Source organism: Ambystoma mexicanum, chromosome 4p, assembly GCF_040938575.1.
Source record: "Ambystoma mexicanum isolate Mex_15411 chromosome 4p, UKY_AmexF1_1, whole genome shotgun sequence".
NCBI lineage: Eukaryota > Metazoa > Chordata > Amphibia > Caudata > Ambystomatidae > Ambystoma > Ambystoma mexicanum.
The window spans coordinates 1,219,282,768-1,219,309,441 of record NC_090927.1 but is presented as its reverse complement, the minus strand read 5'-3'; the positions used below and the strand labels follow the sequence as shown (position 1 = coordinate 1,219,309,441).

The 26,674-nt window shown below is 41.3% G+C and overlaps 1 protein-coding gene across 1 annotated transcript in view; it reads left to right on the top strand.

Moving 5' to 3' along the window:
• The window catches only part of TMEM178A (transmembrane protein 178A), a 518,003-nt gene that overhangs the window by 381,313 nt on the left and 110,016 nt on the right, over positions 1 to 26,674 (top strand). The gene's annotated exons all lie outside the window — the stretch shown is intronic.

The following is a 26,674-nucleotide window of genomic DNA, read 5'->3' as shown; positions in this document are numbered from 1 at the left end:
GGGGCATTGTTATACTCACTATAAGGTAAAGAGCCACCAAAGACCCTCAGAGCTTTTAGGTAATATCCCTACAGCTATGCCCCTTCTGGTCTCTTTCACCTGCCTGTAGGAAATCAGCTCTGCCAAAGTCAAAATGTGCTCCATGCTTCCTCATGGACAAAGCCCATTCACCTCCTGATATTATCCAAGTTTAGCACTCATCCATTTGGGATTGCCCTTCCAGAGCCTTCAGAATCAGACCTCTCTCTCACATCATGTGTGTTTCTGCTTTCATAATGTCTAATATTCCCACAGTATGTCATACCTGACATCACACTGTTTAATTGGTCAAGTCTTTCTGTTGGCTTGCTTAACCGGTTGACACTTCCAGAGAATAAACTCTCTCATTAAATAGGTCAGAATTTTGGCATGTGACACGGGTGTGCTGTGAATAATTTGGACTGATAATCATACTTTTTCCCAGATCTCTGAACAGGAATCCATCCCATCAAACAACATATAGATGTCTACATACCTCTTCCCTACAAAGCTAGGCATATGTGGTATATGGAAAAAGACGTATGGGCACCCCTCTGTGAAAAAAGAACACAGCTGAATGACCTGTTCTGTGGGGAAGTGCCCTCTCGAGAGTCCCCAGCCACAGTTTAGCTCACCGTGGTATATGATTTCATAATTATTGATAAATATCAAAATATCTTGTGAGTCTCCTATATATTGTGGTAGACTCTCACGATATCAGAACACTTTTTGTTTTGGCACTAAATCATATGATTGTTGTGTTGAAAGTTGTGTTTTGCATTTTAAACATCATTTTAAACTGATAAGTTTCATTTGTTTCCAATTGGGGATTTAAAACGTCAGGTCCACACTTGCCGTCAGTTAATGATTAATGGGAGTGGCTAACATATGCTCATCTTGTTTGTCCTTCCATTAGTGCAGCAGATGGTAAATTTCAATGGGTAAGCATATGTTAAGAGGTGAAACCGTAAGTGCATTATGGTCTTTGATGCTTCGAAAATAAAGTCCCAGACCTTTACTCCATTTGATCAGCTTAGATGTTATCAGTTGTGAAGCTAATTTCTGAGGCCCTACTGAGATGTATTTCAATGTGTTTTTAAGAATATTTTCTTGAGAAGAGCCCTTGTGGGTAGGGGCAGCCCATTAACCACAGGTTTTTAATTTGGGATTTCTAGGTAGTCCTGGGTCTAACACACTTCTTTGATGGCTGAATAAGGACCTAACCCTCCAGATGGAGAATGTACAATCCTCTGGGATGTCAGTACTATCTCGACCAGCAATGCATACCCTTGGTTGAAGAGAAGTGTAGCTTGTTGTCAGGCTCACTGAAGAACCTTTATACCCAGCATGGGCAAAGCCACATTACAAACCTCAATCTGTCAATGCAGATTTAAACAATAATGTAATCCATGTATAACTTCTCACTGTCTAACATGCAATAATGGACACTTCATGAATTTCCAATTTGCTCATAATTGCATTTATAACTGCAACAAAGTATATTCTCTGACATATATTTTTGAAGGATAGTCCATTTGGCTTTCACTGCTGTTGGAAAAGGGAATACACTATGGACAGTCGATATTATCCTTTTTCTGAATGAGATACACTGCAATGTTAAAGCAAATCCTTGCACAGTGTGATACTTCATTTGAAATTACATGCATACACTTTCTAGTTAAATGTAGAAAGTCTAATTCATGAAAGAGGCTCTCGGCATTTCTTGCTGTTAATTTAAAGTTAATCAGAACACAGTCCTTGGGCTTCCTTGCATTTTTTCCCCATGCAATTCACATATTGACTCAATGTTTGTGGGAAAATTCACGTCATTTGTCTGGTGTTGTCTATTACTCAAGGAGGTATCTCTTCGAATTTTACAGATGCTTCTTTCTCATTGTTGCTGAAGAAAAATACAACACATGTGAATAATACAAGGCACAATTTTGGAGACACATGCTTTGCTTCAGCTAGTCTCCATTTCTCTTACTTTCAATACCCAGTGTTATCTAAGACCGCTCATACAGCTGTCTGGACTTTGTGTGTCTCCTCTTCCATATTAAACTGCATCTTTGTCTACTTAGAGGTCATGGCCCTGGTGAGTACCAGAACCATCTTTTATCTGTAAATTTGTAGTCTTTGTGGTCAGGTTGTTTTTCAGATGTGGAGGTCACAGCAGATAATTCTTGCAAGCCTTAAAGCCCTTGTTAGGACCCCTACCCAGGTGTGCATGAAATCTCTGGAGGAGGACCTGCACCGTGACAGAGCATAATGGAGCTGGAATTCCTTTTATTATACTGTCAGTGGCGTGTCAGCTCACACAGCATTTGCATTCAACAGCTCTTGCAGTTCCTGCAGTACCGACAGGCTGCAGCTGCAGTCAGGATTTCTATTGCTCTGTCCTAATGTCAGTATAATGTGCAGTTCTCCCCAGAATGTGAGCATACATGAGGGCCAACAGAGGACAGTCTGAGAATCTATGAATTTATGAACTGCCAACAGGACTTAAAAAGCCTGCCTACTACATAGGAGGCATAGATCATCCTTTGTGTCAAGGGGTTAAGATGAAAAATCATTAATTCTGACTGTAAACAGTAAGTAAACATTTTATTTTACACTTATTGGTACACGTACTGGTAGTGCTAGGGATTATGACAACCACCAGACCCATTACAGACAGTGAATAACTGAATATCTTGTCCTTCTCTTGCTTCAACCTTAACATCTATTAGGGATGTAACGGTATTAAGGTATACCGTTAAAGATACCGTGAACCACTCAATTAAACAATAATAACCGTCACATTGTTTATACCGGTATACCGTTTATACCGTTAAGTGTGCTTTTCAATCTGATTTGGAAAGGCTGCAGTAAGCAAGTTCTGCGCAGTCTTGGTCTTGCACTGTTGGATGTGCCATCTGCAAAGTAGTTTCAGTTGGAGCAGTTATTAATGCCCTTCCATAAACCACACGTGCCTGACACAAAATCAGTATGTTAGCAATAGGAAGAATAAATACAGTGCCAAGAAGGAAAAGGGTTTACTTTGGGTTGGCGGCTTTGGGGTTTATATATTTATAATGGATGATGTTTGCTAAACATATGACAATGGAGGATTTCCCTGGTTCTATCGTTGAATTTACATATAATAAGTCACACTGTGAAATTCACTAATCTCTGTGGGTATTCCCTACTGTCATACCAAAGGGTAACATGTTGGCCCGCAAGTAAACTAAAGGCTGTAACGTAAAGAGAGCGTGTGTGTGTGTGTGTATGCGTGTGTGTGTGTGTGTGTGTGTGTGTGTGTGTGTGTGTGTGTGCGCGCGCGCACAAGCTTATACTACCATCATCCTCCATTGATCTGTGGCATGCAGGTTATAAAGATGGCAACATTTTCATCTTCCCCAGTAGCCAGTGGGGGAGCTAAAAGCCTAAATGACCACTTAAGAAAAGCTATCAGTTTACTTTCCCAGTTGCAGCAGGCCCCCTCCCCCTCCTCCTCTCCACATGTGTGTTTGTGTTTGGTGGAAGCAAGGGGTGGCATTTCAGTGGAAAGTATGTTGAAAACCCCAATTCTGGCTCTGTGTGCCTGGTTTTGTTTGTGATGATAAATCTGACAATTTGTGGCCTTTTAGAAAATATTTGTTAAGATTAGTTAACTCCCCCTGCTATACTGCGATAACCATGATATACCGTCATTTGGCAAGAAGTTTATCGTACCGTTATAAAACTAATACCGTGACACCCCTAACATCTATTGACATCTAATCTGCCTGACTATTCCGTCAGACTAAACTGATCAACCTAACTTCATTCTGGATCCATCAGCACTCTTTGATTTGCACTGATTATCACTTTAGCCTGAAGCCTGGAGGACTAACCAAGTGACTAATTCCACATCAAACATTTGAACAACCGTTTGTTTGAACTTCCATGACTCTCAGAGGGGTTGTCGAATTATGGTCACCCCAAAAGCCAGTCAGTCATTCTCTGTGCTGATTCATTTTATATTAGACTCCCCAAGTAAACATCCGTTTTTAATTTCCATAACTTTTAGATGGTGTGTCATACTATGGTTGCCCCTTAAGCCAGTCTGGTGTTCTCATACATTATGGTAATCGAGGTTCAGAACCAATTGGTAACACCAAATGGTCTTCTTTTCAAGTGGATTTGTTGTGTCACTGCCCACACCTAAACAGAGAATACAGCTGATTGGGAACTGGGAACTGAGACTGAAGTAACCTGAACAGCATTTCTGAGACCAATTACCAATTATTGATAGCATTCCCTTGGTTGGCTTTCTCTCTTTGTGGTCTGGGATAATTTATTTTTGTAGATAACCGATGATATAGTTCATAATGTATAGGTTACAGTATATTTTATTGCATTATATCATTTTATACAGACTGAATATTTATTGATAGTGTTGAGGGCATTTTATAATGTCTTAAGTCTAAAGCTTTGACCAGCTTCTCTCCCCAATGATAGAGGGAAAAAATCCCCAAATGATGGCACCAATATATGATACTAACAAGCTGATAAACAAGATTGAGGTTGTGCTTTCTAAACTTAGAAACTCTAATATCCCTCTGCACCACAAAGGAAGTACCAAACAGCAGGAAGATATATAATGAAGGCAAGTAACAGAATGATGGTGTCTAGCCGACTACACATGAGACTCCCCAGATAGAATGTACACCTTTAATTAAAATCCCTGGTACACATCCAAAAAGCCAAATAAAAAGTATTGAGCAGAGGGACCTTAATGCTCTATTACTATCTAAAATAAAAATGTAGAATGGCAGGCCCCCGTTTAGCCATGAAATTATCAAATCGCAGAAGGAAATAAAAACATTAAAATAAAATTGGTTTCTTATATTGCACTCGATGCCTGACTCCAGTCTCTAAGTGTAGTACCAGAGGCTTGTTATCGAACCTGTGCTGCTCAGTGTAGTCTTGTTTACAAGGCCAAAGCGTTGCCCCTGAGCTATCTTTCTCGGTAACAGATAAAGTTCTAGTGGCCATTCATGTTCTACAGGAGCATCTGTAGGCATTAAGCTAAATAACTGTTGCTGTGTGAGATTAAGCCACTCTTTCCAGGTCTATAGAAAGAGGTAAAAAGCTAATTGAAATCACTGTTGCCAAAGGACTAAGATGGGGTTTCTTTGCAGCCAGTCCTGATTGTGATGCACAAAACATTACAATCTACTGTTTCAGCGGGTACAGCTACATAAGGCTTTCCCCCAGAACCCAGTAGCCACAACAAGGTTTACCCCTCAATTTTAAAATAGGCCTCTAATGCATCATCATTGTTAGATGTATTAGAAAGACAAGCTACTAAAGGACCAACTTTTTGAACCAATGGTACCCTCCAGAGAGTTATTTCAAAGGCAGGAGCTATTTCCTGGTCATAAGCTCAAGCTAATAATGAGCAATGAAAATGGTCTGAAGGAACCTGTGTAGCATGGTGTACCTGGCATGTATCCCAAGCTGAAATGTAAAGTATGAGAACATAATCAATATCTACTAAATAAGTGTTTGCATTGGTTCAGACATAGAAAGGGTTGCTTATCAATTATTCGTACAATCATAGTACATATGTAATCAAAGTTATACTAACCAACAGCCTGCAGATGTGGGGCCACTAATCCTAGATGTTAGGACCCACTTGAGAACAGCAATGGCAACCAATACAGTTAAAGGTAGAGGGAAGGGTATAGTGCAATCTTTACACAAAAGCTCAATAGTGCTCCCTGGCCAAGATGTTGAGTTAGAAGCTCCTTTATCTCCGAGTCCAGCAAATATGGCATCGTAATCCAACATACTGTGCTCTACCATCCCAGAGGTTATAGTTTTAGATTGACAAAGCATCATCTCCACCAGTGTTAACGACTGTTGCTCTCGCTATCAGTATTCCAACTGCAGCAAGACAAGATTGGACATTTTGAGCTGGAATATTTATCTAGCAAAATGATAGATTCTGACATTTCTGGATGGCATTGATATTATTTGTTTTCAAGAAAAGTGGGATATAGCTTGAATCTACAAAAAGAGATATTCTGCATTCTTCCAGCCTTCCAAAAGGGTTTGGTCGGCTGACCGAGTTGGGCAGCAACTTATCTGGATTAGGGTAAACATGACTGATAATATTACTATATTTCCTGTGAATAGTAATGGCCACTTAGTAGGATTTTTGAAAAGCAGTGATTCCACATGATCTCAGACCAACTGTGGAAACCATTAGAATGTTTGAACAACTGGACAAGGTGAGTTTACACTTGAGAGTTATACCAAATATTCCCCTAATTGGATTAGGTTATTTCAATGCCCAAATTGTACCCCTGCCATTTGCTATACGACAACAGATGAAAATCAGATATGACGAATACCAGATACATTGGTTCTCCCTCTTGTCCATCAAAATAAGACAGCATCTATTGTTTTCACAATTGTTTCCAACCAAAAACTAAAAGCCTGTAACTGAAGATTTAGGATGGATATATACCAGTAGACCTATTTTCCAAAGACACACGTCATAGCCATAACTATTTAATTGAGACTCTAGAATATAATTAGTGGATTGAGGGTTTTATAATCTTTACCTGGGTCAAGAGCGATCATTACCTTTTATATTGCTATCACCGAGTTCAGCCATATTTGGTTGAGTAAAATATAATAGATATATCAAACAATAAAAAAGGGTTTTATGGTAAAAAAAATGAGTGAGAAGAATTGTCTTACTTGCCTTAACAATGATCTCTTTTCTTTTCCGATTGACACGTTTATTCAAGATTACAGGGTACATGTTGAAGCATAGAAACAACTTGCAGGAATAGTTAAATCATGTGTCACTAAGCCCAACAAAGCTATTAAAACGCACTCTCAACCAACTCACTCCTAGATCAACCAATAGTGTGGATTTCTGAAGAAGAGACTTTTATGGGAAACTAAGGCAACTGAAGTTGGTAAAGTGAGTGCACTAGGGAGCAACTGCAAGAAACCTATAAATGGACAAAAGAAGGCCACATATTTGTGAAGATGGAAAGAATGTATAACAGCCAGTGTAACCATCAATCACAAGAACTCTGGACACTTGTCAACCATGGGCTATCTGGTGTCCAACATACAATCTGTAAGCACTATCAAAGGAGAATGTTGGTATGCTTATTCTAGTTCATTATATGATACTACTGACAATAGATTGATTCTTAACCCAGAGCCAAATTATACTCTTTAGAGTGATTCTGAATTATTATCTTTCTCTCCAAAGAAGTACAGAAGGCAATAGTCACAAGATAAAATCTCATTTGATCTGTTTGTGAAAGAGCTAATATTAAACCGAAACCAACATTCTGATTTCTTGATATAGCTCTGAAACATTGGAGGAAGTGTTGAAATATAGGCACATTTTTCTTCTTCATAGTTTAGATCAAAGCTATGGAAAGTCATAGAGAATAGATTTGAAGATTGGTTTAGAGATGGGAACATGGTATCACAATGTCAAGCAGGCTGCCGTGTACGAGTCTGTAAAATAGACCAGGCTTTCTGATTAATTTTAGTAATTCTGAAATTTGTATTTCTAAAAATGACATAGCCTTTGTGTATCTTAAAACTGCTTTTGATGCCGTCTTCCGAGATAAGCTTGGAGTACGCTGAACAAACTGAATGTACTGCTGGAGCTTTTTACTGCAATGCAGGGTCTTTACAAAGATAACTGTGCAGTGATGAGCTATGGTGTTGGTGGCAAAACTATGGACTTTTTCCCAGTCCGAAAAGGAATACAGGTTGGGTGTGTATTAGCTGCCCTTTTCTCTCCATATATTAATGATTAGCAAAACTGAACCTTGTCTTGAAGGTAGATGCCCTTTCACTCTGCAGTGATACCCTCAATATACTTTTGCATACAGACAATGCTGCCCCGATATTTAACACCCCAATGGTAATACAGTTACAGCTTAATATAATTCATGATACCTTCCTGCATAAAGACCTTAAGATAAATGTAAATATTACAAAATATATGACGATTCGTAGCGATAGCACCCTTAGGCTAAGTTTACATATTGAAAATATGACTTTCAAAAGAGTAACCTTTTTTGGGATATACGTGTTTGTGTCGAAGCACAACACCTGAATGGTAAGTCGCTGGTGCCAACTCACTGAATCTCACCCACAGTCCTTCCGTTTGCGATTAATCGCTTTAAGCGATTCAGCTCCTTCCCCCTCCCATGCCTCTTTCAATCTCCCTGTGGGGCTCTGCTACCATACACACCAGCCTCTCCCCTCACACTTCTTAATGGGGGCTCCACCCCTCATACCGCACCTCCCCCCACTGTAGCCATATGCCCACACTACCTTCCCCTCCCCACTATTCCTTGTGTCCTCCCCTCCACCCCTGTATGTTCCCTCTCACATCATGGAACCCGCCCCACCCCATTTTCCCCTTATCTCTTCCTCTTCAGTAGCCCGTTTCTGTTCCTCTGCACGCTCACACACACAATCACAGTTATAGAAAGTGTATGTCTGGTGGTCATTAGGAATTAGACATAGTTAAACTTGGAACTGGGATAAAGAGCTGGAAAAGAGAGAATTGCCCATCAAATATTAAGGAGGCAGAGCTATTGGCACGGCATTGGAGGTCTATTGTTACCATTGATCACCGCAGCACCCAGGCATGGCAATTACAGGCTTCAACGTTGCTATGGCAACGATATGTAAGACATTAGCCTATTCCAAGATGGCGCCGACATCCTACACAATGCACCGCTATGATGTAGGAGCATCAAGATGGCACTGTACACTCGGCACGGGTAATGTCTACAAGAACGCTGATAAACGGGTAAGTGGTGCATCGCAATCTGTGCTTTTCTTTTGATTGTACGATGCTAGTTTTCCTGGTTCTCTCTACCTTTTCTATTCCTTGCTACAAGTTACTCTGCCCTTTGTATTCTTGCTCGCTAACCCTGGGCCATTCATTCCCTAGCCTCTGCAGAACTTTGCTACCTCTCCAGTTCTACAATACTTTCTCTGCTCTGCCTTACTCAAGAAATCTGTATTTCTGCAATTTGGATAAATCGAATATTGCTGCAAAGGACCTACCTACTGCAGAATCCAGTATTCCATGCTGCTCCAGCAGAAGATGTTTTCCCGTTTTGGGGTTTTCCTCCATTCTTGAGACCTGCCCTTTCTGGGCAGCCCTCTGGCCATTCTGTAACACTAACGGACAGCGACATGGCTACCTGGGGATCCAGAATTTACCTCTTCGATTCCAAACTACACAAGACCTTGAAGGTAAGGCCTGTCGCTGACTAATTGCGACACCCAAAACCCACTAAAGAAATGGAGCAGATATAGGAATTAGTAGCTGCAGTTCGTGGGGTCACGCTTGAGGTATAAAATCTTAATGCTGAAAATGCTGTACTCAGACAGTCTATGGCCCAAAGGGATCTCACATTAGAAGCTACCCAATATCGGGGTACGTCAGTGGAGAAATATCATGGGGACCCAAAAAAATATAAAGAAGTTGTGGATGCCATGGTTTCTCCTTCAATGACGTTTCAGCCAACTGATAACTTTCCCTCCCATTACCCTTTTACCCACTGTTAGATAATGAATTTTGAGAAATACTCATTGCGTTTATGGTTTTGAAAAGGCATGGGGAAATATACTATGAAGGAGCATTCATTGTTATATTGTTGTGTCCTGTGAATTTAAATGTTGAAAACTAATAAAATATATATACAAAAAAAAAGAAGAAGTTGTGGATGCTTGTCAGTTGCATTTGCTTTTTGACAAGCCTCATTTTCTACAGATAGAACCAAAGTCATGATATCCCCCATCAGCAGCACCCTATTCTGGGCCACACCTCTGCTGGTGGCCATCAATCCAATAATGGATGACTTTATGGCTTTTCTGGATGAATTTGCGGGAATGTTCGACAGACCCGAGTTGTCTTACATGAAACAGGATACTTTCTTGGATCTGACACAATGGAATGCTGACTTACTGACCTATGTCACCAAGTTTAATCAATTGGCTCAACAAACAGCATTGGCGGAAGAAGCCCAACACAATGCACTGTTATGAAGCAGGCGCATTCAAGATGTCACCGTACACTCTGCACGGGTAATGTCTATAAGAACGCCGGTAAACGGGTAAGTGGTGCGTTGCAATCTGTGCTTTTCTTTTGACTGGACGATGCTAGTTTTCTTGATTCTCTCTACCTTTTCTATTCCTTGCGACCAGTTAATCACTGCCCTTTGTATTCATGCTCGCTAGCCCTGGACCCTTCTTTCCCTAGTCTCTGCAGTACTTCGTTGCCTCCCCAGTTCTACAATAATTTCTCTGCTCTCCTTTACTCAAGAAATTGTATTCCTGCAATTTGGATAAATCGAATATTTCTGCAAAGGACCTTCAGCAGAATCCAGTATTCTGTGCTGCTCCAACAGGAGTCTTTCCCTGTTTGAGGGTTTTCCTCCATTCTTGAGACCTGCCCTTTCTTGGTACCTCTGGCTGTTCCATGACACTAATGAACAGTGGAGTGGTTACCTGAGGGGACATGCCTTACTTCTTTGATTCTAAACCACACAAGACCTCCAAGGTAAGGCCTGTCGCTGACATATATAAAGCCCAGAGTATATCAATTGCCTTATACAGGGTAGAGCATTGGGTGTATAAAATCATTCTGATATTGTTTAGGAGGGAGTATGGGTGCCTCAAACATCTTTTAACTTTAGCCCAGAGTGCCTCAAATGGCTCGTTATGGCTGGTACAGGACTACCCTGGTATCGACCTGACTACCTGTCTCAAGTCATTACATTATGAGCTGAATATATATGAAATTTACCCAGTTTGGGGAAATACAGGGATGGTCTGAATGAATTGCTAGATTCACAGAAGGATCTGCTTTACCCTGTTAAATATATACTGTCATGAGAGGACTGAGGGCAGAAGATATGGCTAGGGAAATGTGCAAAGGATCACACAGTGAGTACATATGTGTTAGACAACATGCACTTAGGAACCAAGATACATGCTTGCTAACACCCAGCATGTGCGCATAGAATGTGATGCAAATATATGAAAAGGGATGTTGGTAAACACTTAGAAGCTCCTTATGTTTTCAAGGAAAATCTGCAAGCGTCAAACTCCCAATTGCTGTTAGAGATACTGGCTATGCTAAGCCCACATGTAGGACAAGCAATGACAGCGTCTGTGAGCCGACACCCTTGATGGTATTATATATGGTAACAAAGACATCACACACAAGGATGATAAACACCACCTGGAAAGTCAGCGAAGCCCACAAACCCTGCTGATCAAGTAGGGACCCAGAAATGCTATACCAGCAAAGGAAGGATAACTTAATACATAAGACTCTTAGACAAGGGAAATGTATGAATAGTGCTTACAGTATGGTGAGAAGAACATAGGCATTCACACAGGAGCTTGACACAGCAGCATATCACACCTTACAATCAATCGGGACCCAAGAGTGAAGTGCAAAGGAAAACCTGGAACATACTTCAAGAGGAAGGCATGTAACAGGAGCAAGGAAAACACAATTACAATCCCAAAACCTCCTGCCACCCCACCCAGGGAAGAAAAGGAAAATGGGACAAAATGAGGAACTCTCTCAATCAGGGGTATCTAAAGGATCAGGTATAACTGCAGAACAGAACAAGGCCAAAGAAATGTAGAATACAGACAAACTGGGCTGCACAGGAAAAGGAAAGCACATGATAGACGTCTTTTTTGTTCTGAGGTGGCACTGATGGTAATGGAGGCCTGTGGGCAACAAGAGATGGCCTGGAGCGCTTATAATCAGGCCACAGAATAGAAGAATCAGGGGTAGGCCTCTAGTGAGGAAGATGTTAATGAGTTAAAGATAGACTTGAAGGATCTGAAGTAGAATTTGAAGGCGCCAGAGAATCAGCCACTGGGAGCAGACACTTGTATGTCCTAAAGGATGATGGCAGGCTAGTATAACAGAGTAAATATTAGGGCACCTGGCAATGCCCTGAAAAACCCAGGTGGGCGTAGTTGAATAAACAAAACAAAAATTTCATGGTGAGAGGTCACACCAAACCAAACTTATGACACATATGACAGTCAATAGCAGTGTATTTTTAGACTGAATGTATTTAATAACATCTGAATAATAACACAATTGGGTATAGAGCACCCAGGAATATTGAAAAACAATACAGGTAAGTATAATCCAGTGGAAGAGACTGGATTTCAATGAATAATAAACAAAAAACTGCTGATATTGGTCAACTGTTTCCATTATGCAGTTACAGAATGAACACAAACCCAGTTAGATGGACATATAACAAAAAACTAAATCAGTGCATAAACTGTGCACTGTTCAGGTGGTGTAATCGTCGACACAAAGGTGTTTCGGCCTAGAGGAGAGCTGTAGAATGCAGATTTGTATGCAGGCCTTCATCAGGACGTGTGATGGAATAAGTTGTGGTCCCGTGATCTCTATCAAAGACTTATCCAGTGCAGGGGTAAGTAAGATTATCCATCATAAGTATAGATATCTGGACGGCATATGGTTGGCCGATGAGGAAACAAGTGAAAACCTCAGGCGGTAAGTGGTGTCATCTATAGTGATGATGGTGGAGACACCCACTTCTTAAAGATTAACCCAGACTGTCCATAAATGCTTGCTCGGCTGGCTATTAAGTTAAAAAGAACTATCAAATTCATGTGATAGGCAAACATATCTGTTTAAAATGAATGTAATGTTTTCTAATGAAAGAATTGGCAAGCCGCCTCAAGGTGTTATGATAGTTCAGAAAGACAGAAGGTGACTTAACCAGATATGTCTATGCTGAAAGAAAGCACACAAATCGAAGACTTATCCAGTGCAGGGGTAAGTAAGATTATCCATCATAAGTATAGATATCTGGACGGCATTTGGTTGGCCGATGATATCTGGACGGCATTTGATTGGCCGAGCAAGCATGAATATGCAACAATGATCAGAAATAATAATATTACTTACCTTTGATACCCTAATATGTATTAGGTTATTATTTGTTTCCCAACTTTGCCGTTGACAGAGAACATTACCATGCTGAGTCACTGCAGCTGCCAGCCTAACCTGTTGCGCGGGGGCTGGTCTTTATTCGCTGATGGTTGAATGTGGCCTGTTTGAAGTATGTGAACTGTATCAGCAGCAGTGCATAGTGCCCAGCTCTACCAGGACACAAAGTTCCTCATTCCACCCGTATTGCCAATCTCAGCAGAGTTGCTCATGCCAGAATAGGCTTGTTGAAGAACCAATTTGGGGAAGTTTGAGGGGCTGCTCACTTTTCTGTGTCATGTGGTCAATACTGAGATTTCCTTTTTCAGGGCATTTTAGTCCAGCAACTGACAGCTGTTTTTCAATACCTTCCGCCAATAGAGGAGTGTGCACAAATATCACAATGCCTGGGCAGCATGTTGCAGGTAATCACTGAGACTGTGTCAGGGTGGTGCTGTTAGTCACATGTCTGGGCAGGATGCTTCATGTAGTCACAGTATCACTAGGGCAAGTTGTTAGACTAGCTTGGTGCAGCCAGCACGGACATGCTTTCTTACAGCAGCGTGGCATTTTTTACTGTCAAATCCAAAAGGAGTAAGTTCTCATATGGTAATACTTGCATCTGCCTGAATATAGTTTGAATGTACATGTACGGGTGCTGCCAGCATAACATGTTTTTATACTGGCATATATTTTTCCCCACTTGGAATTTAGGAAAACTACAAGTCCCAAAATTCCAATCAAAAACGGGACTGGATGGCTTTCTCGCACAAGGCCACGGGAAACATTCGATCTCTGCTATGTAAGGCAGTATTCATGTGGGCATTGAAGTACAAAATGTCAATATGTTTACCAAGTGGAGCATGAAGGTTATGTGTTCAAGTGCCCAAACTGTACAGTGTAGTAAAATTCCAGCTTCACTGTTTAAACAAACTGTGTGACCCTGGGCAAATAATTGAATCTCTTCTAGTAAAGAGCACTGGCCTCAGCAGAGCAAAAATTAATTTCCTCCTCTTTTTCTGCCAGGCAGTCACCAAAGTACATGAGCTGTCCAGATTACTGCGATATGGGGAATTAATCACTTTGCTATGCCCTGTTTTCACAGTTTCTTGGATTTGTAATATCAGCAGGAGGTAGAGCATGGCGCTAATTTAGGAGCAGGCAAGGTTGCTTTGTAGCAATGTTGATGAGTGCTGATATGAGAAGACGGGGCTCTCTGTGGTGTGTACGTTTTATAAATGTCATGCCACAGTAAGCAAAGGCTTTGTGTGTGTGTTCTATTAGAAACCTTGGAAGAACACTGGATTGTTAACTTTTATTTAAAGGAAGCATGAGTAATCCATTGGGTTTCCCTTGTTGTGTGGCATAACGCTCTCTTTGAGACAAATGTGACAAGCAAACAACTGATGTTCATGATGTTATAAAACAACTGGAAGAAACCAAAAAGTTTCTTAGTGGGTGCAGGAGTGATGAAGGGTTTGAGAAAGCACTTGTCGATGCACGCCAATTTACAGATGAGTTGGAAATTCCTCCGTACTTTGAATCTGATAATTCTGTCTGTGTCCGAAGGAAGAAGCAGTTCACGTGAGGGAGGATAGATCAGGGGCAATAGGCTTGCCTTGGAAGCAAGACGACATGGAGCAACACAGGTTTGATACCCGGGCCCATGCATAGAAACCTCAGGGTATTAAGTGCGTTATAAATAACCCATTACAATTACGTATGAAGCAGATGAGCCTATTGAAAGTCCTCAGGGAAAAATTAAAAGTGAACTTTTTCTTTGCCAGCATTGTCACAGCCAATCTGTAGAAGAGAGATGTACTCAGATTCATCAAATTTGTGTTCGGCATCCTCTATAACATACACAGTTTGAATACTAAGGCAGCAGATCAAATCTTTTACCACTGCTTGATGCTAGAGAAAGCTTTACAAAATGGTGACACGAAGGATATTGGTGCATCCGATTTGTGCAATGAATAAGTCATTGCAAGAAGAGTTCTAAATTGTTCATCACCACAAGGTGTACTGAAATGTGTATACAATAATAATTTGGAAGAGAGTATCCCCAACAGGTGTATCGCTCTCCAGATTCTCTTGACCCTGCTTGTTTCAGAGGCAAGTAGCGAAAGAAGCATTTCAAAGCTAAAGTTGATCGAAAGTTATGTTCGAGCTTAGATGATGCATGAAAGACTTGTTGGGCTAGCAACCGTCTCAATAGAGCATGCATTGCTCGAAACATTAATATCAAGAACCTTGTGTCTACATTTGTGAAAATTAAAGCTCAGAAAGTACATTTTCTAATGTATCTGCATTTTCACTTGTTTTAACACACCTGGTACAAGGTAACATGGAGGCCTAGATATGTTTGTTTTATATGTCTGGGTTACCAAAGACATCATATATCATACAAGATGGCTTTGGTGACCCAGACACATGTTTCATGGTTTATGTCAACAGGTGGCCTATCACTTCTGCTCCAGTGTTTCTTGGGTTTTTGGATGGTTTTGTACAGTCACGCACTGTTTTCGGTGTTTTAAGACTATTATTGTTGAATTTATACATATCATAGTTAGCAAGTATTGGGATTGGTTTAGTATTTTGTACCAAGTAGTGATGCTTATGTGCTTGCAGTTGTCTAGTTTGTACTACAAAAATAGTTTTCCTGCTGCCTGTATTGTATGTCTATTTATAATTTACAGAAATTATTAGATCCACATGCCTCAGTATTACATTTGTTGTTGCTATAGTATCATTGACTGGTTTAATAAACCTATATTTATGAGATACAGAGGCTTTAATTTGACTTCTGAAACTTAACATTGTGTGTGGACGTGAGGGTGAGGAAAGTGCAATGGGATCCATCCATCCCAGAAGACGTGAGCAATGTATCAGGTGGAGGTAATGGATTGCAACAATCAGTAACAAAATGGGGACGGTTGTTTCGTAAGGGTTAGGACCCAGAGTCGGAGAGGGGGGGGCACCAATCTGACACTTTGCCTAGGGTGACAAAATGCCTTGCACCAGCCCTGGGTGTCTGTGATGTGTTTCTCCTTCAGTGAGGACATTCACACAGGGGTTTGATTGCACCGTTTCTGGTTGAACGAGTCAAGCGCTTGAAAGGTCGTTGCTAATTTTCTGTCACTTCGTTTTGCTTTGTGCAAAATCTGTGCTGCTTTCTTTTGCCTTAGTGTGTGATTAGTTTCAAGTTCCATTTGGCAGGTAAAAATCAGCTTGCGAAATCAGCTCTCTTGAGGTCAGTCCAAGGAACCCATCGGGCAGGTACCAGGCAACACGCCACTTTCCACTGCACACATTCCGCGCTTGCAGCAGAGCAAGAGAGGACTGAGTGCAGTTTCTACCAGCCATCATTTATCCCATAGTAAAGGGAAATGGCGAGCTGAAGTGCAGTTGTTGATCTGCTTCCTCGCTATGGAGTAGGAGAAGTAGGAGTAACAACGTCCTCAAAATATGAGTTGGCAAGAAGCAATTAAAGATGTTAAAGACATTTATAGTAACAAAAAAGCTATTTCTTCCTTTCATTTGTATTAAGCGATTGCACTTGCAGCGTACAATATGTTCCCCCTGTTGGGCACAAAATTGAATGTAGGAAAGCAAAGCATTTCTGCTGTCGCTCAAAATATTTGACTTTGTGTGTTTTGGAACGCAGATACGAGCATGTTGAAATTGAGTGCCCGTCTACTATTTCTTTGCCACAGGATGTGGAAGCCTAACTACATTAGGCGCATTGTTGCTATGAGTGTGCCATAGCCACATTGTTGTTAAATAAACCAGGTCGCTGTGTACAATTACTGTTCCCAAAATAAGGTTTTGATACCCATGATTTCACAAGACACAACTGAATGCAGCTCCAAAGCATGTGCACATTCTGCTCCTGTTGTCTTCAGAGCCAAGAGTTTTGATGACAAGGGAGCTGTGCCTTTATGTGGAAAAGGCACGCATTCTGGAGCACAGGCTGATCCCGCAATGTGCACACAGACAAAGACGTTTTTATGGAAGGGCAAAAGGGGCACTGGCCCTGGGCCCCCACCTTGGAGGAGCACCCCACATGGCTACCTGATCTAAAGAAGTAAGATTCCATTGTTCACCAGACTTAAATAGTACACGGCAGGATATTTTATGGCGTGTGCTGAGGCTCCAAACCTATTGCCTGACTGTTTTGACAAGTACATTCTGTCTTGATCAATTCATCATGTAATGCTTTCTGTGTTCACTGTGGTATACATCATTTGTGTGCTTACGGCACAACTCCTGAAGCATTCTTTCGTTCCTGTGGGAATTATGTTGATCTTGTGAAATAGCCAAAGTTGAAATGCATATTGATAAATTTAGTGCCACAATGGTTCCGAAGTTAGCTTAGTGTGTTAAGCACTCATTGCAGAAATATGTGTTCTTATGCAAGATTCGAATAGCACATTCCAGCAAGGCCGGCTGAGCCTGTCTTATTTCTGAAGTTTATAAACCTGCCCGCATATGTACTTGGTGGTGCAGCACAACAGGTACTATTGTTAGCAATGTACCTGCATGGGATGGGGGTTGCTATAAAAACTAACATTTCATCCGATTGGAGATGGTCTAGAAATTGGTTTGTTCAGATGGGATTTTGTAAAATCGAGCAATCACATCAAATGACGAGCATAAACTGTTAGTCCAAGAGGTAAATAAGTATCCAAATTCAAGACTCTGGAACCAACGTGTTCATGCTTGTATCCTGACTTTGCCAGCAGATGATACAGTGATCCTGGTCAATCATCTAATATCTCGTACATTAATGTACTGTCTTCTGTGAAGTTTGCCTCCTCCCATGCTGGTGGCATCATTTAGCCCATTACTTGATTGTTTTCTTATGCAGGCTATTTGAGTGCAAGGGGTGGTAGACAGGAGAGCAGACCAGATGTTACAGGCCTCCTGCAAGCATATTTTAAGGTCTTTTAAGGTTTTTCTGTACGTTTATAAATGACAATTTCACAAGCCAGTGTTTTGAAAGTATTTAAAGCTTTAAAATACAAAAGAAAACCCCAGATTAAATCTGTTAAATCACATCGATTGGTATGCTGGTACTTATATATTTCCCTTGATGATGGAGGGAATGAAGCTACAATAATTGCCACTTTGCTTAAAACACTTCAATAATATTTTGTTTTTCAAAATTGTCATGTTTGGTAATGTGATTTGTGTACTTTCCAAGTAAGTTTTATAAAATGAGATTATTTTAGTTCATGGTAAGAACTGGAAAAGAAAGTGTTCAAAGGCAGAAATTGCTGAGTTGGCACAAATACCAGCTTCACCCCTTAACCAATGTGTGATCCTGGGCATCTCATTTAACATTGTATTGCCTAAGCTTTCAAAATTGCCAGTCCGAACCTTTCAAAAGTGTCAGCCCTTCAGAGTGATATCCTTCTCAGGGTATGAACTTCCAAAAAGCCTCACTTACGGTTTCACTGGCTATAGAGTTGCTTCCACCATAACAGTGAGCATTGATATATTGCACACCACAGGCACTTGTTCTTTTGATCTCTAATGACAACACTATTTGAAAACCATCTCACACTTCTAATCTCAGTCTGGCTGGATACAGACACCTTCCTGGTAGCTTCTAATCTGCATCCGCTATCCATTCTATAGTATGTATAGCTTTCTCCTTCCTTCTATTTGGTCTCCTCTATCCCTGCTTGTTGTATTCTGTGAGGCAGCTAATGTGAGTTATCTGTCTACTCTGGGTTACATGTACCTTTTACATACAGTCCTGCATTAATACTACAGGCTGCATACCTTTCTGGGTTCTACTGATAAAAAGTCTCCTGTATCTATACTAGAGCAGATGAAGCCTCTTCATAGACTGCCAATGATGGCCATCAAATGCTACTTGTTTATCCTTCTTAGTGGAACAAGAATGAAGAGGGTAAATGGACTTAAAGGGAGTAAACATGCTTATTTTTAATGCTGCAAATCAACCTTTGGGTTGCGAGCGTGACGGCGGTGGACCAGGGTCTGGGGGGCAGATATTCTTGATCACTTAATTCCTTTGGTTTTGTGGAGGGGGGCCCCAAAGATGTGTGTGCCCAGGGCCTCACAAGTGCTTAAAATGGCCCTGCACACAGAGACTAGTTCCATTAAACGTGATAAGCCTGCACTTGACTATCCAGGCATACACTGTAAGGGGAATCTCCGATGGTTCCAGTAGATTTGATGGGGACTGACCCGACCAGCGAGTGCAGGAAGATTGCCAAGTTACCATGGCATAGAGTTTAATTTCCAGCAGGTACATTCTAACACTGGTCTGCTTTTGGCCACCTATCACACAGCAATGTCACTTCCCACCATCGTGGATGGGATGTGGTGCAAGTGTCTGACGGGAGCACTGCTTCAACCAGACCTCAATATCTGGTCCTTAGAGCATCCTGATTGGCGTTACTGAAGGGAAGACTTATCATCTGATTGTAGATAGGTGATTTAATTTGAAACGTTTTATCTGGCAGAATTAAGTGACAATAACAGGTAAACAAACGTCACAAAAAGCATAGTTGGAAAAAGCTATTGTGTACATTGCCTTTTTCAGGGATTGTTTTTGGTGAATGAGCGTTAAAGTACATGCTTGTGGTGACATTTGAAAACAGAGTTACAGAGAATTCATGAGACCCCCTAACGAGGAATTCCCCACCAGATATTGGTCGTTCCCAATCTGCAAGGACAGAGGTTTTGCACACAGTGTTTGATGTGTCATCATCATTTTAGCCACAGAGTTGCAGGGAGTCACAGGAGTAATATCCATGTGGAGAAACAAACCACACAACAGAGAGATTCCTAAATGTGTGCTCTTCTAGATGTGGCTTGCGAGTCCCTGCCAAAACCAATTTCTTTGAAGATGTTGAGACTTGCTTACCTGAAAACCTTGCCCACATATACATTTCCAATCAGACCCAGGAAAGCAGAGGGAAGAAAGCTGAGGGCCCATACACCACCTAACAATCCCTCCTATCACAAATCAAAAATGGCGGACCACCTCTACGAAGGCTAGGCCACTGGAGAGGAAAGGGTTGGAGCGAGAGATACGAACACTGAGGAAAGACCATCCAGGAGGAGAACCAGCACAATCCCAGACTCAGCGTCCAAAACACACACATCTGAAATCAATAGGCCAAAAACCTACCCCTGGGCTGGGTTGAGAGCGTAGAAAAGGCAACCAGAGGAACCAGGTATACCTGGCAGAAGAGGTTCTAGCTGTACCTGAAAAGAGTAATTTGCCATAGTTGAAATATATGTTAAGGTCTGCCTAGTCTTCATGTGTGAGTACTGCGGCATGGGTTGCAAAATTGGCATGTATATGCTTGATTGCTTGGAAATGAGATGATAGTAAATATCTTGTTCCCAAATTCACTTGTACTGTCAGAAAATTGATAAAATTATGAATGGGAAAAAAAGGGATGTATTACCATATGTAATTTATACACTGTCGTACAAAATAGTCATACGGTCCTAGTTTGAATCGCTAGTTTATTTTCGGATTTGAACACTCAATGTGTGTTAGTGCCTGGCCTACACGTGTTTCACTCATTGAACTTCTTCTGGGCCTACTATTGCATACCCTTGCACCAATCTATTTCAATTACCACTGTAGTGCGAGTTTGCATCTGGTTTTTATATTGCAGAACTTATGATGTTCTCATACATGTTACTCGTTAGGGCAAGCTACCTAGTACTGTGTGTGCATGCTATTCATAATCACCCATCTTAGTATGAGGATTCTAGGGTCACTTCTTGTCTTTGGCATGCTGCATGTATGCAACAAAATCAACTTAACATAAATGCATTTTTCTGAATGTAATTCAGGTGCACTTTTGTTGTAAGAAAGTTTATCTCATCATTATTATGGTTGTTATCAGTTAATGACCTTCAGGGCATGTGATATGATAGGATATGATAGGTTATTTATAATGCGCTTAATACCCAGAGGTTTCTAAGCGCGGACCCGGGAATCGAAGCTGCGTTGCTCCGTGTCGTCTTGCTCCCAAGGCATGCACGTTTCCCCTGAGCTATCCTCCCGAGACACGTGATTGGACCCGCAATCTGCATTGGGATTTGTCCATGGATTCAGCGGCCTCTCATAATTGCGTTGCTAGGTAGGCTATGCTGACCGACGGGAAAGGAGTCCTCTTCCCTTCTGTCCGTCAGTGCACTCTGCATGGGTGCAGGCCTTCCATTCTGGTCTCCTGAAGTCATGCTGTCAGCATGTTAAAGGTGCAAACTAACAAGGGGGGTCCTAGGAGTCCCTCTGCCAGACATTAGTCCTGGTTACGAGATCCTTACCCAGATTTTTAAGCTCACTATCTTTCACAGAGGAGAAATACCCAAAACATATCAGTCTTTGTCCTGCACTGGGGCAGTCCAGCACCAAAATGCTATGCAATTCTCCTCTAAACAAGAGTACCAACAGCAACCCCAGACATGTGTTTCGGTATGGTTGGACCTCATCAGTAGGGTGGAGCTGTGCCTCTCTACGAATAGAGAGAAAGGGGTCCACGTCTGGATTCCCCTAGTAACTTAGGGTGAGACCCAAAGGTACTTAAATTATGCAAATTAACAAGGGGGTCCTGGGAGTCCCTCTGCCAGACATTAGTCCTGGTTACGAGATCCTTACCCAGATTCTTTACCTCACTATCTTTCACAGAGGAGCAATATCCAAACATATCAGTTTTTGTCTTGCCCTGGGGCAGTCCAGCACCAAAATGCTAGGCAATTCTCCTCTGAACAAGAGTACCAACAGCAAACCTCTGGTTGGACCTCATCAGTGGGGTGGAGCTGTTCCTCTCTTAGAATAGTGAGCAAGAGGTCCACGTCTGTATTCCCCTAGTTACTTTCGGTGGGACCCAAAGTTACTTAAATTATGCAAATTAGGCATAACAAAAAGGACGAAGATGTTACGCGCCTTGTCTTGACCTATGGCACACACGCTTCACCTATTTGTAACATTCTCAAAAGACACTGAAAGTTCCTCATAGTCAATTAAGATCTGAACCAGGCATTGAAAGCTCATCCAGATATCAGTTTTCGCAAATGCAAATCCTTCAGAGACACACTTGTCAGTAGTTTAATGGAAGGTGAGAACAACAATAATACATGGCTAGCTAAAACTACTGAGGACTTCCACAAATTTACCACAAGTAAAGTGTGGAAATTCGCCCAAAATTGCAAAACATACCAACATCCGATGCTAAACAACACCAACAACATCAGTGGTAAGATCACCTGTGACTCTAACTTTGTGGTGTATATGCAATAAGTGGTACATTGGAAGCACTACATATAAACTGAAGGTACACATCTTACAGCACGTCAGAGCCATAAATAATTGTTATGCAGTGTATCCCATGGCCAAACTTTTAAATGGAAAATAGATGGTTTTTCATTTTTTGGTATACATAGGATCATTGTTCAACCCAGAGGACGACCTGCAATATCTTATAATTACAACCAGAAATAATAAGGCAGCCCATTTGTTTAATATTTATAATAGACCACCTGTCTAGGGCCACTTGACTCCCTAGACGCCCGAGCAAGAAGCAATGTTCTTGTTATCTCTATGGGTGACCTAAATTTGCATTTCAAACCATTGAGAGAGCTCAATGACATGTGGGCTGATCAGGATTCCACATGATGAATCCCCACGCTGATAGCCAATTAGCCTTAAGAGCTCACCCAGAGGCAATCAGTGCTGCTCGCATTTTGAACAATATGGGTTTGAGAGCCTGTGATGGCAGACACAGGGCTGACCAGCCTGTGGGGCCTACCTTCATTGGGCCAAATGGCTCCTCTAGAGTCGATTTTTTCTGGATAAATGTTAAAGTGTGGCCCTTGAAGGCACATTTCTTTGTAATGAGAGCGATCATAAGCCGCTCATGAGTTCCATCTGTTTAGACTCTTGGGGGATCTGTAGACTTAGAAGTAGCAGGCATCTCCACACAATTAGTCAAATGGGGGGATGTATTGAGCAACAACCTCAAACCCAAAGTGTATCTCACTAACTCGGGCAATAGTGAAGCAATTTGCACTCTTTCATCTGGTGCTAAACCTGTCCTCGATCACTATGAAGCTATGACAAAAAGTGTTCTGGCAGTATTTACCAGGCCTGCCTGACGGATCAACGATAAGGAGCTAAAGAAGGATGGTTGGTTTGACAAGGAATGAAGAGTAGCTTAGCGTAACCTAATGTGTTGTCTTAGGGAGGGCACAGCAGTAGACAAAGTAAGGCTGCGCAACCTCAGAGCTGCATATAAATCCATGACTTTGAAGAAAAAGGCATCTTTTAACCGGGATAGATGGGACGATATGTTTTCTGCATGTGTTAATGGTGACACTCAGTTGTTCAGGAAAATGGTTACAGGGTAAGATCTTAACGCTCCCAATGTTCTTCAGTGCAGTATATAATACTCTTCATGGTACCTGCTCTATGGGAAGTTGTACCAAATTAGGGCGAACCAGCGGGAGGAGCATACACAACTTGAGAACCTGTCCCTCTGGTTTCCAAATCCTTTGGTATTTACAGAGAGAGAGAGATAGAAAGAGCGATGCTTGCAAAATCTGGAGTTAAGGCACCAGGCCCAGACATGATCCCCGTGGGTCTATACAAAGATGAATCTTTTATATGGGCCCCTTAATTGTGCCGTGTTTTTAATGTAGTGATGGAGAGCAGAGCGAAACTGAGGTCATAGAGCAATGCGGAATTAGTTCTGATTTTTAAAACGGGGGACACGAATCAGCCTGGGAATTACTGCCCCATATCACTTCTTGACAGAACGGGGAACATTTTTGCCAAGGTTATCCTGGAGCGATTACAGGACAAGCAGGATTTATTAGCCATCTATGAGCTGGTTTTCGGAAAGGGTGCAGCACAATAGATCAGAGCTTCTGATTACACCTAATCCTGGATAAACATACAGTCCTTAATCGAGCATAAAGGCAGTCTTTGTGGATTTAAAACCCACCTTTGACACTGTCCCCAGAACTTCCTTGTGGAATGTGCTGAATAATAAAAGCATCCCCCAAGATTTGCTGATTCCAATTCAACAACTGTTCTCTGACAATAAAATGCTTGTACGTTTGAGTCTGGGGGTGAGCTGGTGAACCCAATAGCCATACAGAGAGGTGTTAGGCAAGGCTGTGTGCTAGCCCAACTCCTCTTTAACATCTAGATTAATTAGGTTATTGAGGAGTTGGAAGCACATAGCCTTGACCTGCTCAGATTGGGCAGCACCAGGTTTCTTGCACTGTTATTTGCGGATGACGGAGTGTTGTTGACTACAAATTAACAAAAAGAAAACTAAAATATTACTCTTCAGACCCTGCTAAGGACAATCCTTGAAGCTTCATATCCAGGGTTTTGGAACCACATTAGAACACGTCTCATCCTATTATTACCTCATAGTCAAGTTTACGGATAATGGATTGTGATCGCAACAAGTAACTAAACTAACGACTACCCTTGAAAAGTACTGTGTCGGCATAGGACAGTTTCATTGTATCACCACAGTGGTGCCATTAGCCCAGTCCTATTATTACACCAGATGCAGGCAATTGCCTCGTCATTATATGGGACTGAGTTTTGGGGACACGTGGGAGTAAAATCATTCAGCATTGCCGAAAATATTTTTTTTAAATGCTACTTATGTTACCAACTTCACCGCCCAGTGCTAGTATATATATATATATATATATATATATATATATATATATATATATATATATATATATATGGAATGCGACCAACAACCGGTTGAAGATCAAGCCAGGTTGAAGCCCCTTTTATATTGGATGAGGATTTGGACCTCGTCAGATTTGGCTGCATGTAAAGATGCATTGGTGCATGTTTGGTCTCTGGCAGGGTCCAAGTCTCTTCCATGGTTCAAATTTGTGAAAACAGAACTTTCTAAATTGAACCTGGATGAACACTGGAGAACACCTCCATTTTTTACTATAGACTTGAGGCAAGAGATAAAATTCGTGAGTGGGGCCCTCTCCTGTCGTAAGTTGGAGGAGGAATGTACTACTCTTAGCGCAGGCTTGCACTATCTATTGTACAAACCGACTTCGGGTTTGAGTCCTATCTGGATATGATTAGCCTGCGATATGCCTGGTCATTATACTTGAAGTTTCACCTTACTACCCTAAAAGTGACATCTTTCACGCAGAAAAGGTCAAGGGGAAACATTTGCCTGATTTGTGGAGCCAGTGAATAATCCATTGTCGGCTTTTTGCTTTTTTACGAGGTATACAGGGGCCATCATGCAACAAATCTGCTCCCACTCTTTAGGCTGGCTGAAATTCGCCACGTTGAGGATGCCGTAGTCCATTGCAAGGATACCAGTAACCTGACAACGTTCTACTTTGTATCCACATACATTCACAGGGCATGGCTAAAGAGAACCAAAATGGGTGATGCAATGATAGTGCTTTAATAAGATCTTGATTCTTCATTGACCTAAATCCTGTTAAATTCCACTACTACTTGTTGCACATATTATATTTGAATAATTGCATATCTGCTTGTTCCATATTTTATTGATGTCATCATTGAATGTGTTGTTTTTTTCTAAATATTGATGGTCCTTTTACCTTTCTTGAATTGTGCAGCTGTGTGTTTTCCTTTCCAAAGTGAGTACAATGGTTCTTCCTAAGGCTGTGTTTAGACTGGTTGTGTTTTCCATGCATTTAAACTAAAATTACCTTTTCATTGTTCTTACTCAACATGTTCATCACTGGTTTGATAGTTTTCCTGTGAGGAGTGATGGTTTGTTATGTTACATTCGTTAGTGTTGCTGCTTGCCTTATAAACGCACATGCTATTATGAAATAATGGGTTGCATTAAAATACATTATAAATAACCCCAGTGTCATTATCATTTGTACAACGACTTGTAGCTGTCATCCGCAAAAGCTGTTTTCAGACAGTATAGTGTCGTTTTGTTGACAGAAGACTTTTAATGGGACAAAATTCCTTTGAAAAAATTCATCAAAATATAGAGGGGTAAAGGCATAAAAGGAGTAATGAGAGGTTTGGGGTTGGTATACAAATATAGGGAAGGTGGGGGATTCGGGGAGGAACCCCCCCAAAAAATGAAAATTGTTGAGTTTTTTCGATGGAATTTTTTCACTAAAAATTCAATCAAAAAACTTCTGTTGGCAAAATGACATAGAACCTTTCTGACTCAATAAAATACCCTGACTGTTTGTGTTTAATCATGCTAAAGGCATAGTAAACTAGGCCCCAATATGCATAGTGCTTGGAATCGTGTTTGGCTTGCTTTAGGCATGAATGGCGGATGGCCAGGAGCTATTAATCACAGCCTCGTTGCCAGAGGTGGAGATACATGGCTTCTGGTCGCTCCTTAATGAAGAAAATCAAGACAAAGTGGCGCTAGAAATGGCACCATTTTAACGCCCATTATTTAAAAAAACAATGCAGTTCATGGGGAGAACCCCAAAACTTACCTTGGTTGCTTCGGGCTCCAACGCTACACTCGGTGGCTCACGCATCTTCAGGAAAACATTTATGCCCTTTCAATTTAAACATTCACCAGCCTTCACTGATAAGAAACCTTGAGTTACAACATA